Genomic DNA, 12,579 nt, shown 5'->3' on the forward strand with positions numbered 1-12,579 from the left:
AGTTTCAAATCACGCATTTTTGTTGTCATAGTACGTGCTTTGATTAGATTTTGTCCTTTCTAATTTATCGTGCCATGTGGATGCTCATTCATGGGAAGGCCACCGTTTCTTCGATAGTGACTGAAAAAATGAACAACATAGGCCTGGCTACCTGAGTACTCAAAAAAGGCGAATAAATGAAAAAAAATCGCATAACAATAGTAGCCGTGCCCGTTGTACACGGTGGCTTGTATCTTCCATCTGCCCGGATGCCTTGTAAAAGCAATTTCCCCAAGCATTTTGTTGACCTGGACAGTGTGAGAGAAATTAAATTTGAGCAAATTCTCATGCATACGCTGCAGCGTGGTCGTCGCCAAATGCCCAAATGGTGTTTGACTGCCAACATTTGCCAGCAATGTCCTTTTGACCCTGTCGTTTTCTCAACACGATACCCGCGTACCCGCCCGCGTACCCACCCGCCCGACCTAGCCTCCCGTAGTCCCGTCCCGTCCCCCCACGAAATTGGCCAATCAATCAAACATTCAGGCAATCAATCGATTCAATTTGGAACCCGAGCGTCAATCAATCCACCGGTCTCATTCCCCTCCCCATCGGCGTGGTGCTTGAGTGGCGGGCCGGTGGTCGGGTTCGGCGGGGCCTGGCAGAACGACACTCGGACGAAGCGCTGCTGTGCTCGAGGTGTGAGCAGCCGGGAGGAGGAGCTCCGGCCACCTCCCACCTGTTCCCATCCGCGGCCGTTTCTTGCACGCGCGCGGTGACCGGCATTAGGTGTGCGGCTGCGGGAGCCATGGCTTCGCTATCGCCAGGAGGTAAAACCGTAAAAGTGACCATGTAGGATATCATAGCTTGCTAGCTGTATGCTTGAACGTACCTGTTCATTATTTAGTTTAGTTACTTTTAAATGCCACTGAACTTTTAGAGCTGCAATTTGAGCAAAAAACAATCGGCCTGCGGATATAATTTGTCTGTAGGTGATATCCCGATTAAGAAGTATATGGCATGATTAGTTTTTTAAATTTCACATGAGTCCCTTCTTTCTTATTGCAGACAGACAGTGGTAAGCCACCTAGATTCCAGTTTCCTTCTTACTGCCAAGTTCTTTATATCCTGGAATTTGCCTTGTTACTTTCTGTATGCTTATATATGTGGCAATCCATAACAGTGAGATGAAGAAGTGCATGTCGATCAAATTATACATTCTGCCCATTGGTCTTCATTACATGCGAGTAGATACAGCCCTCAACATTTAGTTGGCCAAATCATTGGATGATCACTAGCGCATCATCAAGCATACACAAAACTTCCAACTAAATTCAGATTGTGCATGGTTCAGTCCAGCTGTTACTCTGTTAGTGCCTATTGTGCAGTGTCAGTTTCCCGCCGATTTTACAAAAAACTTCTGCATATATATATTTGAGTAAGCTCTTGGCTCCTTCGGGGTTGAGCTTCAGTGCTAGCTTTAGTAAGGTTAGGGAATGCAGCTTTTGATTGAAACTGGAATGCAGATGCTTGAATTATGCATTAGTACGTACTATCTACTCATGTATAATTATATATTGCTAAAAGACTGAACCTCGAAGCAAAATTATTACTGTAATACTATGTCATTATATGTTTCTAATATCATTAATTGCATGCAGTAGGTGTTCTGATGGATTAGATTATCCTGTTGCCTTCTGATTCCTCTCGTGTACAGAGAGGCACATTCATGGAAGTTCAGGTAAGCTCTTATATGTAGACAGTAGGTTCCTAACTGTTTCAAGTAATGGTGATTTCTGTACGTGTACATCTACAGTTACAGATAATTTGCACGTCGTCTTACAGGTTATAACTGCATGTTTCAGTTCTTTCAGCACACCTTTAAGTTTATGGATTAGGTTTAGAGCATTCCTGGTGGCTATTGGATCATATATGAGGTAATATCTTGCACATGGTAGCTAATGACCAGATTTGCCTGAATTTAAATTTTGTTGACAGGTACATAGAAGAAAAGAGGATTGTTGTTTTATATGATTTAATTGTCTGACTTAAAACTTTTGAGACTAAACTGTTTTGATGTATCAATATCTTCTTATGGCTTTTGTTAAACCGTTAAATCTGCATCTGCTGCCCCCTAGAATTTGGTTCAGAGTGCGAAATATGTGTTCCTTTCGAAGAAAATAGGTTATCAAAGATTGGTGTAAAGTTCGGTACACAAATTCCAGGATGTGAGTTATCTTGCAGGCAATTGTCAAGTTGATGATGGTTTGTTTTGTCCAAGTTAGTACTTGACTGATGTCTTGAACAAATGATGTCATGAAAACAAACTGCATGATGTTACTTATGTAGATCTCAATTGTTTTATGGTTATTGCCATGCTTTAATTGTTTAAATAATTTTCCAGTACAAATGACATACTACATATCTGAAAAATTATCATCTAGATGGTTACAATTAAAATTATTATTTTAAGAAGTCATGTGCGTGTCGCACGTGCATCTATGCTAGTCTTTGTAAACCTTGCAAAGAAATACTTTAGGGGTTATCTAGACTTTGGTTATACTTGAGGAAGTAATTTAAATTTTTTCCTTTTGAAAATTTATTACAAGTCTGCGTGTTAGTTTTGTTTTGGAAGCTACGTCTACGTGTTAGTTTTTTTGAAAGATGTGTTAGTTTTTTTTGAAGCTAAACATCTACGTGTTATATTAGTTGGATGGCACCTGGGCAGCAGGCTAACTAGCCAGCCAGCGTTTGCTGCGGAGCAACTAAGCAGCGTGACAGGGTCGAACCCCGGCTACCCGCACGTCAGGAGGGTCAGGTGTACAGACGGAGGGGGCCGCCCCTCGAACCTCACTCGAGGCAGACGGAGCAGCGGGTCAGTAGCAGGAGCACTCCGCTCGGCACCATTTGCAGACCTAGTCACGGTACTTTATTTGTTCCCCAGGCAGTCGTTCATGGATCAGACAGTCACCGAGAGGGAGGCTGATGATGGGAAGGGTTACTTCATCTCGTGGATCTGGTGTAAGGCAAGCCTCTGTGCATGATTTTATCGTACTATTACTAAGAGTGTCATATCAGCTTTTCACGGTACTCAATGTATAGTTTCATTGCATAGTTTCATAGATAATCTAAACTATTTATTTTTTTATGTTGTTCTATGACTAAATGTGTCATGCCATGAAATCGTAGCATGCTCAATGCAAATTTTATTGGATTTTATAGGATTGGGTAACTGTGCTAAGTGAGTTTCATGGCCTCTCCTCATAAATAACCTGCCAAGTTAGCAGTTTTGCTGATATGGCATAGAATTAAATGCTTATAAAACTCCCATACCATTCTCATTGAGACTGGTCTAAACTCAGATGCTTTGACCAAGATAGGCATGCTTAGGGTTGAGGAACCAGTAAAGGTTAGCGAGGAATACTAGGCAACATGGCGCTGTCGGAGATGCGATCTAGCCCGACAACCATGCTTGATTACGAGGTCATTCTACATCTTGATAGGGTGGTGGACTACTCACCTTTGCCTAGCAGCCCGTCATATGTAAGCTAGCAGTAATAGAGACTGGATGATGAGCCTGTGCGTCCATGGCTTTGAGCACCTCTGAAGCCAGCATGGATGAATTTTGTGTTATCTTGAGACTGTGGAAGCACCACGGACCAGTTCAAGTTCAATGGTGGGGAGCCAAGGATGATGAGCCTGTGCGTCTCGACGCAGGAACGAGCGGGCGAGCTTGCTCCCGATTGAGGCAGCGGCGTCGGAATCCTGGGCGGTGTCGCACCAGGGGCGCAGTGCGACACCGCCGCACAGAACTTTTTTCCACCTAGGTTCCCCTTTCTCCCTTGTCGCGGTGCGGGACCGGGCGAGCCGCTCCGCTGTGCCTTTCTAGGCCGGCTAACCAGCGCGGCCACGGCCGTCGCACACCGCATGCACGCGGGCACGCGCTACGCGCGAGCGGCACGACCGATGGGTCGCCAGCCGCCGCAGGGCCCTGGCCGCGAGCCGCCCGCTCGCCCCGGCCTTGCCGCACGCACGAACGCACGGCCACGGGCCGAGAGCTCTGGGGTTTCTTTCATCTGTTTCAATGATTGAATGAAATACGAAAATTGGATTTTCACAAGCTTGTACCTGATCAAGCAGCTGTAGCTCGAAGTTGGACGAGTTGTTTGGTAGGCATCATTCTGCTTTCTCCTTTCAGTGTATCACTGCACTGCAAGTTTTCTTTTATTTTGGCTGTTAATTGGGTAGGTTTTCATTGTTTAGTGAACTATAGAATTGAGTTATTTCCGGCATAGGTACCAAAAGTGTGCTATGCTTTGGCTCTGATCTTCATTTTATTTCCTCTATATTGTTAATTGTTAGAAATATTTATAGCAAAGGTTGGAATTGGTGGGGTGTGTGAAAAGACGATAATGTAGGAGTTCACATTACAAGAATGACTGTTGTCTTCTACAAGTTATAATGCTATGAAGTTATGTTTAAGTCATATATTCAAGTTTACGAGATGTTTTTTTATCCCAAATGGTTATGCCTGGTGGTTTAAATGTAGTGATGAACTAATGTTCAGAATCTAACAGAGGCTTGTCTTTATGTTGTGATTATGATCAGATTCCAATGCCATTGGTATCTCGGAATGGTTTGTGTTTGATGAGATTTTGTACAGTCTTTCAAATAGATAGTGCTGGTACATTTTTATGAGCTCATATATAGGCGATGTGTTCGTGCTATTAAAGAGACAAAGAAACAGAAGCTAGCAAGTCGCATGGGTGTTTCATGCACTTACATGATCATGAGCTAGTAATTGAAAGTGTGCGTGCAGATTTATTCTAGTTTCAGACAAATGGAACTGAACATGATCCAACAAGCAGAACAAGTCCATGAGGCAACCATTATAAATGGCGTCTCAGGGGGTGTTTGGATATAGGTACTAAACTTTAGCAGTGTCACATCGGATGTTCGGATGCTGATTAGGAGGACTAAACATAAGCTAATTATAAAACTAATTGCAAAACCCTATGCTAATTCGTGAGATGAATCTATTAAATCTAATTAATCCATCATTAACAAATGGTTACTGTAGCACCACATTGTCAAATCATGGACTAATTAGGCTTAATAGATTCGTCTTGTGAATTAGACTCCATCTGTGCAATTAGTTTTGTAATTAGCCTATGTTAATACTTCTAATTAGCATCAAACATCCAATGTGATAGGTGCTAAACTTTAGCATGCCGTGTCAAACACCCCCTCAGTGTACGAACAAATTGAGAGGCACGTGCTCCATGATGTACACATAGGAAGCGGCCAAGCAGGAAATATTTAAAGACAAAAAGAAGCTAACAGAGCTGCATGGAACTAGTACGTGACCTCGAGCCTGGCAACTAGTGCATGCATATATGTCTCCACAGGTTGCTAACGTATAATATAGTATCTGGCGCCTGGCGGCCATACGCGATACGGCCAGCTCCACGAGGTAGCCGGAATGGCCGAGAGATGAACATGATCTTAGTCGAGTCGAGGCCCCTCCATTCATCTTCGGCAGTACATGTTGATGTCCTGTTCCCTCTCCTCCTCCTTACAGATCACATGCATGCGTGTCCTCTTCTCGGGCTGCCGGCCGTCCGTGTTGCTGTGACGCCGTACGAACACTGGAGGAGGATGAAGCTGTGTTGGTGATGGAGTCCATGGTCCGGATGACGTCGCAGGCTACCAGCAGCGGCGGAGAAGCCATGGAGGCAACGCCAAGATGCATCTGCACCGATTGGCCGGAACAGGCCGCTGCGAGGACCCGATGGGTTGCCGTGCGGCGCCAAGATCACCTCCGCTTCACTGGCCGTGGAATAGCAGGAGCCGCTGCCGATAATGACGGCATCGCGCGGTGCTGAAGACGACGAGACGGCACCCACGACGATGACGCCGCGTGGCTGCCGGCGACGATCCCGGAGGCAACAAGACGGCGCTGTCGACGCCGACGGCACCCCGAGGTTGCCAAGCACGGAAGACCGGCGCCAAGGCGACGAGACGAAGACCATACCGCGTGGCTGCCGCAGCCGACAAGACGACGCTTCCGATGATGACGAGGCGATGGCACCCTGTCACCTCTTGGAGCACGCACGACCTCGATGACAAGACGGCGTCTACACCTCGGAGTTACCCAAGGCGGTGCCGGGGACGACAAGATGGAGGACGATGACGACACCACGGGGCTGCCGGAATAGGAGGACGGCGCCAAGACGACGATGATACCGCGGGGCCGTCCGAAGGTGGTACCGGAGACGACGGGACGGAGCTGCCGGGGATGACGCCACCAAGTTGCACCGTCACAGAACCCCCTCACGCCGACGGGCTAAGGCACACATGTGAATGTGGCCAGGAGGCTGATCGGTGCACATCAACTTCCCTGCATCCACGAGCAAGGAGATGCTACTACAAGCCAACAAAGGCAAGCAAGATGTTCCCTGCAGGAGCCATGCATGCACGTACTAAGTGCATCTGCACTGCCATGGGTTAACAAGCCATCTGAGGGCTCCGCAGATGGAATTTCCCCGTGGCCCGACTCCGTACACGCGAGACTTTGCTCCGACCAAGCTGCCACGACATCGACTCGGTCCAGCTACACCAACATGCATCTTCAACTACTACGACTAGACCGACGAGGCCGGACGGCACGGGCGGGCGGAGCTAATGTCCCAGCTACGCTATACCAGCTTATGGACACCGACGAGGCCATGGACGACGCCGACGCACACATCTACACCAACACTACATATGCATGGAGAACGTGAAGTGAAGACTGAAGACGATGACCGCAGCAGCGGAATCAGAGGTTCTCTGCAAGCTAAACTTGCTGAGGTAATTAATCGGGAGCCTTTCGAGGCCTCGGGAACCAGAAGACCACATCGCCCAAGTCGGATTTGCCCAACGGCACGCTACGGAGCACACATGTGTATTAGGAAACCAGTGTTTGTATTTTATTAAATATGAATAAAGCTCGTGTTTCCTAACCTTTGTTCTTTCTTTGTGTACCTGGTACACTGGCATGCCCGCATTTCCTTCCATGGAGAGAAAAATTTTCGTGTGGTTTTTCTCCTCAAACATGTATGCTAAGGTAGTTGTTGAGAAAAAGGTCGGAGAGTTCGCTGGTCTGCACAACTTTTTGCACAGGCCATGCAAAATTCTGCATGATTATGTAAGTCCTGCTTCTAAATTAGCTACTAGTTTCTTTTTTTCAGTAAGGCAATTGATGTGGTTAATGTGGATTAATCAGTGTAAGTTTCCTTACTTTTATTTCTATTCACTGGAAGTTATTGTGATTTACAGGGGTGAAAATGGTGCCATCGCCTACAACATTGACGAGTTTGAAGAATGGGATGACAACATCAAGAGCACGCCCATCCTGAACTCGATTCCGACCAATGGGTTATATGGAAGATCATATGACCCGAAGAGGCCTTACTGTACGAGTGATGCAATCCGAAAGCTTCTTCGGTCAGGGTCACTGACTGTAAGGAATGCATTCCTGTGTGGGATGTCACTTGTCAATCCTTTCAGGAAGGGTAATGTGGGAGTTCTGAAACCATTAGGACTTATGGCCTTCAGATGTTTCCAGATTGATTCTTCCGGAGAACGGAGATCCAATACTTCTGCTGGGTACAGTCAACTGTTGACATTCATGAAGGGAAGCTTATGGTATACCTAGAGTGTTTCACCGGCTTAACTTCCACTTCAACTTGAGTCCTACTTTGAAGATCTTGAGAAGCCTATTGTCGATGAGGAATTTATCATAGACCACCCAAGTACTCTACCCAACATGGTCTATGCTGATGTGTGCGAGGAGGCTTTCTGGTTCGTGGTGAAAGAGAAGTCAGCACCACAGAGTGATGTGGATGCTGTTCTAAGTTGTATTGGTTCAGGACAATCACAAGCACTTCTTGACGCACTTAATCATGAAGTTCTGCATCAATTCATCCCAGAGAAGTTGCAAAAGAAGTTCCCCGCAAGAAAGTTTCCGTTTACCAAAATGAAGATCATACTCCTGAGTGACCGTGACTCTGGTGTAGTTGTGGAGATCTGCCGTCACACTCACATCCACTGCAAAGATCCTAATGTCCGTAAGCTAGTTCTGAATCGTCTCAAGGTTGCAAGCTATTCCCGTGAGGAGTTGACTGAAGTCCTGCGGATGGTTTATCCTAATTTTATTAGGGATGCATACACTGTCTTGGTGGTACAGGGAAATTGGGCGAAGCTGAAGGTTCGAGAGAGACTACCTATACCATCTATCCACTTGGCCCCAGCCAGTGCACTTGTCTCTTTCAATTTTGTGCTGGTATTCCTGAAGGAATGAGGTTGTCTTTGAATCTGTCTGGTTGGTTTTTGTGAATCTTTCACTGAAAACAGTCGTGTACGTCCTTTGGCTTAGGTTCTACTGGTTTCACATGGTGGTAAATTTGTTATTCAAACTGAGGAGGTCATCTTATGATGTCATAGTTAACGGAGCAGAGAGTTAATTTTGATATGGTATGCATACAGACTTGAATTGCGCGGCCACTGGCCAGAACAAGGCTGAATGAATGTAACAATCAAACCAATGACATTCTTATATTCCTTTTGATTTGTTATATTTCCCAATTTTTGACATAGTATTATGGAATCTTTATGTGTTGGGCATGATCTTTTTGTCAATTCACACATAGAAACTCTACCTGCTACAGTGCTTTGGGTCCAGCTCTCCCACTGCGGCCGAAGTGGCGATAGACAGATGTCGACCCATGCATGATAAACATGATCATTGACTATCTGTCCCTGATCCAAGAACCTCAGTAATTCCGGCAACATGCAGCATACGCTTGATTGATGCAACAGTAATTTGTCTCTTTCTCTCAGTGAACTGCACGCATGGATCTTATACACGGTTATTTTCTCACTCTGTTACTGATTGATTCGACGATAGCTACCTAACATATCTATGCGTAGGACTGGAAGAGACGAAGAGTCCAAGTAACACACTAGTAATCTGGAAAGCATTATCGTGCCTGGATACACGCATTTGAGTTCAGCAAGGCCAATTTCTCGCCATACACGCTCGTGCATAAACAGTCAGGTTGCAATATTTTCTTATAATAATATGTATGAAAACATCACTTAAATGGTACTAAAAGTATGTCAATCGTCAATAATTTCCCATGCTTAAACCTAGCTCGTTCTCAAGTAAGTCTAAGTTACATGCTTAATCAGGAAATCAGCATTGCCCTTCAATATCATCCCTGCACTCAGCCATACATAACAAGACACATTGCTCTTTCAATTATTTAGCATTAATAACCTTCTGAGCCAATCTCCGATTCCCTCAGAAGCTTGGGGGGCTAGACCTAGTGGGTCCGCTCGCGCAAACCCACAAGACGTCTCGGCCATCGAACAGCGCACAATAAGAATGAAGGAGTCTTCCCCCAACCATAAGGTCGGAGGAAGCCTGGGAGGCTACTGACGGGTTCATGTAATAGGGGTAACCCTAGGAAAAGGATTTAAGACGGCCACACGTAGAAAGGCCAAGGGCCCAACAGCAAGAAGCATATTAAGGGCGGCCCATACGACGCCGTGACCCACCTCCCGACCTCCCTTGGTTGGGAGCCGAGGACCATGATTCGCCGCACCAGCCGGCTCGAGGATGGGGCCCGCAAGGGGCCACAGCGCCCCACCTACCCCTTGACTAAGGGCGACCGGTGCCGTATTAGGAGCATTTAATGCGAGACGTGGCCCTCCTGACCACCCCACGTCGGGACGTGACTCAGTGGAGGGAGCCGACCTTTAGCCAAGGGGTCCAAGGGTGAGGCTGCACCTTTTGGACCGCCCAGGACGACCTGCGGGATGGGGCCACGCGGTTCGTACGCGCTCACGCACCCTAATGACATCATCACCCTCTCTGCCATAGGGACCAGTCGCCAGGCCACCACGCAGGGTCTGGTACGGGCCCGCAGGCGAGGCAGGACCCAAGGTCAGGCGTCACGGCGTCGATTGGCCATAAGCACGATGGAGAGTTCGGGGAAAGCTAGGGAAAGCGGCACGCCTTGCCCCGGCTGGTGACCCAAGGATCACCTACTCACCCCGGGTACGGACGTCAGCAACAGCACCCGTCCCATTCACTGCCACGGGGTTGGCGAACGGGATGGGGGCGCATCATGGAAGCGGTCAGGCTATGCGTGGGCAGCCCACGCCGCACAGGAACCCCGTACAGGGTGCGTGAGGCCCACAATAGACAAGGAGGCTCCACAGCGCCAAGAGGGGCCAGGCCACCTTGACCACACCACGACCCCGACCTCTGTGGTCGGGGAACCTCCTCCTTTCTCCAAATAATGTCTCCCGATCCCTGGCCTATATAAAGGGGATCGGGTCTTCTCTCTCGAATACACACACCCACGCATCACACGAAGACTCGTTTGCAAGCACCCTGTTGTAAAATCCGTGCACTCGATTCAAGGAACACAACTCCTTCCGAAACTGGACGTAGGGATCTTCTCGAACTAGTACAATTCCTCGTCTCTTGTGTGCAAGCAATCGAAAGTGAGGAAAGCGCGACGTACAATCACTGGTCGGGGGTGCGACACTTGCCTTTACGGTGTTCTGGCTTGGAATAACAATGATAGCGGCTTCGGTGGCCACGGTGGTTGGTTTTTAGATGTCCGAGTTTGTTATGCTAGCTCTTATCATTACTTACTCTCAAGTGTTGTACTGCACTTTTCATCGAAGCAAAAAGACAAGCTACACTTGTCCCCCAATAGCTTCAGCTCCATTTGACGCTAGCTGCCATCTCCATCCCTCTGCATGGACGATCAATCATCTCCTAACGAAACCCCGCGGCAGCCTAAACGCTTTTCCGTTCGGCACAAATGCTACGCTCCAAACGCGCACCAAATGCCATCTTCCGTTAATCCCATTCCTAACGCTGGCCCCCAACACACATCACGTCGTGAACCTAAAAGAACTCGCACCGGATCACATCACAAGCCTCTCATCTCCGAAACTTCCAACGTGTTTGGTGATCGGTGTGCTCTCCTCTCGCTGACGACACGGGATTTGAGGAATCATTGGCCGGCCGGCCGGCACAGCGGCGGCACCAACCGGACCTGACCTGCCATTCTGCCAATAATGGTGGCGGGAAGCCGGTAGCTTCCAGGAGGGAAGGTGTGGCCTGGTCGCCTGCCTCTGGCTAGCTGATGATGTACAAGAACCACGGCGATCTTCTTCTCAAGATCACAGGAGGCCGAGACGTCGTTGGGCAGTGCCCATCATTGGCGTGGCGTGGCGCAGGCCGCCTCCGCCTGCCTAAAAGAAACTCGTGCGCTTGTCCGGCCGGGGAGGACGTACGGGTATGAAGCATGTGAAAGGAATTGAATACGATGGCGTAGGGTGGTTGATGACCGGCAGTGGGTGGATGGAGCTCAACGCACTCATCACAGCTTCACAAAATCACCATAAAAATAAAATGTGAAAAGGGAAGAGAGGAATGCAGTGGCCAAGGAGGGGAATACAGGCAATCATTAGTTGCACTTGCCTTGCGATTTCCAGCTCTCCAGCTGGTCACCGCCGTCCGCCGGCGTCCAGCCTGGCAACTGTGTAGCCGTACACCCTTGCCAAAGCGATGTGGGGGACAGATGCCGTCCGATTGGGAACTAGCGGTCTCAGTTTGTCCCTGAGCATTATCAGTTCATGGGGCTATGGTATTTAGGAGAGTGGTTTGTTTTTGTTTTTGTTTTCTTTAGAATCCTACTAGATATCACAGTTATTGCCCTGTAGTCTGTACTGAAAGCAAGATGTTCAGTCCAGCTGCAAAAGTCTACAGCTGGTCAATAAGTTATCATCAGAGATGTCGCTGCACATGCAAGATGCCTGCTCAGCGGCTGCATTTCAGATTTACCAATCAACACAGGACATAATTGAGACGCTGCTGCAATTTCAGAAAACAGCATCCAGCGTTCTGACCTGATGTTCATGTCAGGTTTCAAATGGGCATGGCTTTCGTTTCCTACTGCATTCCTGCTATCTCCTTTCAAAGATTCCGACGTCCGTGACTGATGATAATTTAAAGAGAGGTTATCTGTCTCACTGGTATTGTGGAGATTTAGGTGGCGTTAGTTGGGGGATTAGAAGTAGTATTAACACTGACTGTATTATGAGTCTGTTGAGAAGTCCCCATCTCACGCCTCCACTTTCTGATATAAAAAGTTCATCCTAACTAACCGAAATATTGTTGTTGTTTTCCTCCGTCCTTTGCAGCTCTCTTCTCTAGGTGCACATCCATCTGTAAAGATCCTCGCGTAGTCTAATGCTCTTCAACTCCAGAGATGCTCCAGGTAATGTGTAACGCTGAAGAAACACAATTGGCCCCAGCTCATAAGTCAGAACAAACAAACAAGTCATCACCACAGCAACAGGAACTTCCAGAACACAGGAAAGCAACATTTGGAGCTCAAGAGCAAAACAGATGAACAAGGAAAACAGGATTGCAATTAGGGGAAAAAGGTTGAAGAAGCAAATAATAGGTAAAACTACTAACGATGCCAAAACCACAGAACCTGTCACATGTATGCCCATTCTTGATGAAGG

General features: G+C 47.5%; 1 long non-coding RNA gene across 1 annotated transcript; it reads left to right on the plus strand.

Moving 5' to 3' along the window:
- Positions 1-465: 465 nt before the first annotated feature.
- On the plus strand, positions 466-3,059 carry LOC111256105. The gene is made up of 4 exons (XR_002676152.1): positions 466-809; positions 1,641-1,720; positions 1,825-1,916; positions 2,689-3,059. It is a non-coding gene; the product is annotated as an uncharacterized LOC111256105 (long non-coding RNA).
- The last annotated feature ends 9,520 nt before the right edge of the window (positions 3,060-12,579 follow it).

This window comes from Setaria italica, chromosome I (genome assembly GCF_000263155.2).
Source record: "Setaria italica strain Yugu1 chromosome I, Setaria_italica_v2.0, whole genome shotgun sequence".
Taxonomy (NCBI): domain Eukaryota; kingdom Viridiplantae; phylum Streptophyta; class Magnoliopsida; order Poales; family Poaceae; genus Setaria; species Setaria italica.